The sequence below is a fragment of the Microtus pennsylvanicus genome, chromosome 9, assembly GCF_037038515.1.
Source record: "Microtus pennsylvanicus isolate mMicPen1 chromosome 9, mMicPen1.hap1, whole genome shotgun sequence".
Taxonomy (NCBI): Eukaryota; Metazoa; Chordata; class Mammalia; order Rodentia; family Cricetidae; genus Microtus; species Microtus pennsylvanicus.
Genome location: NC_134587.1, coordinates 61,087,469 through 61,093,719, shown reverse-complemented (window position 1 = coordinate 61,093,719; position 6,251 = coordinate 61,087,469).

Here is a 6,251-nt window from a genome sequence, read left to right as displayed (position 1 = left end):
CTCTCAGTTTACTAAAGTTTACTAAAGGGTTGCTAAGAAACTTTCCCAGCTAGTCGTTCCTCCATTATTTTTTATTTTTTTACTGCCTGCATATTTGCCTGCAGGCCAGAAGAGGGCACCAGATCTCATTATAGATGGTTGTGAGCTACCATGTGGTTGCTGGAAATTGAACTCAGGACCTTCTTCTGAGCCATCCCTCTAGCCCGCCTCCATTTAAAAAAAAAAAAAAGATATCTTTATTATGGATAGTGTTCTGCCTGCATATTTGCCTGCAGGCCTGAAGAGGGCACCAAATCTCATTATGGATGGTTGTGAGCCCCAATATGGTTTCTGGGAATTGAACTCAGGACCTCTGGAAGAGCAACAAATGCCCTTAACCATTGAGCCATCTCTCCCTCTCTTTTCTCTTTTTGATAAATAAGATTATAGAATGATTCCAGAGGTGCCGTAGATGGAATCACAATTTTCCAAAGGAGGTTAGGACAGATCCTTTCATACTGTAAATAGAGTTTCTGTTGAAATTCCTAGAAAATTTCAGATTTACAGCTAAAAATGAAGAAAATCTTATTTTCTTGTGGTTTTAAAAAACATTAATTTTTGCTATTTTAAGTGTGTGTGTGTGTGTGTGTGTGTGTACACGGGAGTGAAGCTGCCTTCAGAGGCCAGCATTGTCATGGATCCTCTGGAACTGGAGTTACAAATGGCTGTGAGCCACCATGTGGGTGCTGGGAATTTCACTCAGGTCCTCTGCAAAAGCAGCAAGTGCTCTTAGCTGCTGAGCCGTCTCTCCAAACCCTCACTGAGCAATTTAAAATTAACCCCATGTCCGGACTGCCTCTTACTTGACATAGGTAAAGAATAAGATTACGAATATAATCTAGTGTCTTCCCTCAGACTCATATATGTACTTTATTTTTGTGTGTATAGGGTGTTTTGATTTCATGTATGGCCATGCCAGCATGTGCATGCAGTCCCTGCAGAGTCCAGAGAGAGCATCGAATTCCCAGGAACTGGAGTTGAAGGTGGCGGTGAGCCACCCTGTGGGTGCTGAGATCGAAGCTCTGTTCTCTAAAAGAACTCTCAGTACTATTAACTGCTAAGCTATTGCTCCAACCCCCCCCCCCATTCATTTGTGATAATGCAAGCCTGTAGGACATTTTCTTAATTAGTGATTGATGGGGAAGGGCCCAGCCCATTGTGGGTTAGTGGTCCTTGACTTTATATCGGACTGAGCAAGCCATGGAAAGCAAGCCAATAAGCAGCATCCCTCCATGGCCTCTGTATCAGCTCTTGCCTCCTGGTTCCTGTCCTGACTTCCTGCGATGAGGAACAGTGATATGGAAGTGTAAGCCAAATAAAGCCATTCCTCCCCAAATTGCTTTGGTCATGACAGCAATAGTAACCCTAACGAAGACAAATTGGTACTAGGACGGTGGGGTATTGCTGTGAGAGATCTGACCGTGTGTTTGGGGGAGGATTGTGGAAGGACTTGGAACTTTCGACTAGAAAAGCCACTGAGTGTTGAGATCTCGGTGGGCTCTGTAGGAGCGTGGAGACTGTTGAGGAAGGTACAGACACTGGAGGCCTGGCTTGTGGAGTTTCAGAGGGAAGTTAGGCTATTGTGGAGCCATGTGTTATTCTGAATTAAGATCCTGTGGTTCTGGTTAGCTGGGGCTAACAAATGAGACAAGGTGTTCCCTCCCCCCTGAATTGGTATCACTATGGTTGTTGCTCAGAACTCCTTCCCCTAATCAGAAAATCAGGGGTATGGGAAAGAATCGGTGGCTGTAGAATCACTCTTAGGAATCGCAAATTCTGCTTCATAAACTGAACTGTCAAATGTCTGTCCCTGTCAGGTACACATGCTTACTCACAGGGAGGACAGCCTTTTGTCATCGTGAATAACTGTTAGAGACTGTGTGTTGGGACCATTTGGAGTCCTGGCCTCCAGCTGCTCTTCCCTGCTAGAGATCTTTACTTCCCTTCTGATCTGAGTTACTGAAAGTTGTGTCAAAGTTGTTTACCAGATCTGCTTCACGAGCACGTGTTGCCTTGGCCTTGAGGATCAGAGGATAAGGTTTTCACCTGCTGGCCCACTTGACTGTTGGGTATATAAGCCTCCATGGTGTTATTGAATAAAGGGCTTCTTACCAGTGACTAGAGGTCCGTGTCTCTGTCTCTCTGTCTGTGTGTGTTTGTGTGTTTCAACCTCCAGCCCCTTGCCCGAAGCTCGGGAATTGTATGGTAGCGCATAGAGCACAGACAGGCGTTGTGCGCGGCACTTCCCCTCACCATACCCCACAGACACTGTCCTCACCTATACAGTGTGTACCCCACATACACCACACTCCATACACACTATCCTCACCTATACAGTATGTACCCCACATACACCACACTCCATACACACTATCCTCACCCATACAGTCTGCACCTCCACATACAACACACTCCACACACCCTATACAGTGTGCACCTCCATATACACCACACTCCATAAACACTATCCTCACCTATACAGTGAGCACCCCCATATACACCACACTCCATACACACTATCCTCACATATGCAGTGTGCACCTCCACATACACCACAATCCCCACACAGGACCTTACCACAAATACACTCCATAGACACTGACATATATACCTCACGCAACACATTTTTTTCTATCACATATACCATACCACAATATGCCACACCAAACTACAGACACATAACATATACTGACACACACCATATTCCCACACTACATACATTATATAGCACATACTCACTAAGCATACATACACCAGTCACAATGACACATACACCACACACTTCTGTATTGCACACACCACATTACACATACTACATGGTACATATATCACACTCGTACAATGCACACAACATATAAGTGCCCCCTAGAACAATGCATGACATATACCACACAAGCCACATAAACCACACATACTAACACACCCAATACACCAATACATGCCATAAACACATGTATATATGTATATTGCATGTATTCAGGAGTGAAAGTCTGGCAATTTTTTTTTAGATTTATTTATTAATTATGTATACAGCATTATACTTGCATGTATCCCTGCAGGCCAGAAGAGGGCACCAGATCTTATTACAGATGGTTGTAAGCCATCATGTAGTTGCTGGGAATTGAACTCAGAATCTCTGGAAGAACAATCAGTACTCTTAACCTCTGAGCCATCTCTCCAGCTCCAAAGCCTGGCAAAATTTTTTTTAAATATTTATTTATTATGTATACAACATTCTGTGTGTATGTCTGCAGGCCAGAAGAGGGCACCAGACCCCGGTACAGATGGTTGTGAGCCACCATGTGGTTGCTAGGAATTGAACTCAGGACCTTTGGAAGAGCAGACAATACTCTTAACCTCTGAGCCATTTCTCCAGCCCAAGCCTGGCAAATTTGATATACACTGAGTGACTGAGTTGTAATAGTATGGATAAAAAACTGACTTATTAGCAATGGACACTCACCCAGTCCCAGTTATTGTCATCTCAAATATTTGTTATGTTTTGTTAGCAGATACTTTCTTAGCCCCTCCAGTGTGGTGGAGGACCCACAGGGTGTCCTGTTAAGGAAACACAGGGGCTGAACTGCTAACCAGGGTGAGGGACCAGTTTAGCACCAGCCTTTGGTTTTGTTAAGTTTGAGGTGTGAACTGGGGGTAGAAACAGAACTTCTCAGAGTAGCAGGATGGAGTTTGTGACTCCTGGAAAAGAGAGAGAGGCTCAGCAGGCACAGAAAGAGGCAGGTGAGGGCAGAGACACACTGCATGTCTGAAGGGCCGTCCTGAGTGTCCTGAATGAGGTTTGGCATATGTGCTCTCTTCCTGGCATGCTGTGGATGGTGTCTGCACTGGACTGAGGCCTCTTCCCTGTGGACTGTAGGCTGACAGTACAGAGGGAAGAGTGGACAGGACAGTCCACTCTGCTAAAAATGAGGCAACCAGACCTCTGAGCAAAGACGGAATCGGTACAGTCAAAGGCCACAGGGTCCTGGAGAGAGTTATCCATCAATGACTGTTGCCAGGACTGTAGGCAACCCGTGTGACAGAGGAGTTCTGTTCCTGACTGTACAGAAAGCGTGTGTTGTGCCAGGAGTAGAAGCTTCCATGCAGACGAAAACACAAAGCAAATGAGAACCTTTGGAGACACGGCTTTGGTCTGCATCTCACTACATCGTATCGGGTTTAAGCCGTGATATGAAAATGGGTTTTGCATGAAGATGAGGTGATGATCTTACCGTGTTGCTTCCTGAACACGATCCCGTGAAGATCCATGAGAAATCTAAGGTTATCTCAAGGTAAACTTCATAGTTTGAAGAATCTCACAGTAGCCCATATCTCATGCTGCCAAGGGCCACTGAGTCAGCAAATGACACGCTCAGTGATTGGAAATAGTCTTTAAAACTTTGAAACACTTTTTATTCTTATTTTTATTTGACAATCTCATACAAGTGTATAGCACGTTAGAGGGGTTTTATTGCCCCCCTTTGTCCTCTCTTTCCTCTTTCTTTCCTACTGACGCCCTCTTTCCTAACAAGTCTGTCTACTTTCACCTTTTTTTGAAGATTTATTTTGGTTTTTTTATGTATATGAGTGTTTTGCTGCATGTACATCTTTTTTAAAAATATTTATTTATTTATTATGTATGTATTCAATATTCTTTCTGTGGGTATGCCTGAAGGCCAGAAGAGGGCAGCAGACCTCATTACAGATGGTTGTGAGCCACCATGTGGGTTGCTGGGAATTGAACTCAGGACCTTTGGAAGAGCAGGCAATGCTCTTAACCGCTGAGCCATCTCTCCAGCCCCCCTGCATGTACATCTTGATCTACATGTATGGAGTGCCTATGGAAGCCAGAAGAGGGTGTTGATTCCCTGGAATTGGAGATATAGAGGGCAGTGGGATCCCATGTGGGGGCTGGGAATACGACCTGGGTCCTCAGGAAGAGCAGACTGTGCTCTTAACTATGGAGCCATCTCTCCAGCTCCCTTTCATACCTTTCCTTTGTGTGTGAGCCACTTGGTTGAATCAGAGTTACCGGCATGAGCACACATGGGAAGTTACTCACTGGAGCTACCCGCTCAAGAAAACAAGACTCTAAGTGGCCATGAATTTCCAATAGTCCTCAACAGAAGGCTGGGGCCTCATAGGGCCTTTCCTATCCATGATTAATGCTGCTTGGCCCCAAATCCTGCAAGTCTTGTGTAGATAACCACGGCTACAGCAAGTCCATGAGTACGGATATGTCATAGCCAAAAATGTCTATTGTCATACATCCCCTTATCCTTTGGCTCTTCCGTTATTTTTGTCCCTTCTGTGATGCTCCTTAAACCCAGCAGGAATTGATAGACATGTTCTATCTGGGGATAAGTCCTCCACCTTGGTTCACTTTCTACCCTCTGGCCAGTTAGGATTCTATGTTTCAATTGCTGCCCACGGCAGTTAAGAAACTTCTTTGGTCAAGAGTGAGTGTAGCGCTAATCTGTAGATATAAGCATATTTAGGAGGTAGTTTGATAACACAACCATTTAACAAAAAAGCAGTAGGGTTTCCCTACTAGGGCCCATGACCTCCCTGACCGCAGGCTCTTGACAAGCGTTATAGTACCTGGAACACGTTCTATCCTGTAAAGCATACTCCATCCAATCAGAAGGCAGTGGTTGCCCTTATCACAGCCATGCTGCTCTTGCCCTGCAGATCCTTCCTGTAGTTTACAAGCTAAACACCTGGGTAAGACTCTTGATGGCTTTTCTCCCCCAGCAGACTGCCTGGCACCTCCTAGTTCCATGAAGGCTAATTGGCAGGGAGGAAGCTTCCAAGTCAGTTCTAACTAGATTTCTACACGTCATCACGGCATCTTAGCAACAGGGTGTTACCATCAAGTTCTGACAGCCAGCCAGGAACAATGGTAAAGGCCTGTGATGCGGTGAAGGTCTCTGAGGCTCTCAGATCTTGGTCGCATATTGCTGCTGGTTTACTACCCTTGGTTTTGCCCTCAGACAGGAACTTGGTCAACCTACAGACAAGAAAAAGTTGTTCTGAAACTCAGATCTGAAGATCAAGACGAACTTTAATGGTGTATTCCTCATGGTCTTGCCAAAGTGCTGCTAGCTCTTCCTTTCCGGTCATCTTCTAAGGGACAGTGTTAGCTGTGGTCTCCTACTCACAGGTTACCTGAGAACTAGGCTCTTACAGAAGTGTTTTTCATGGGTCTACCA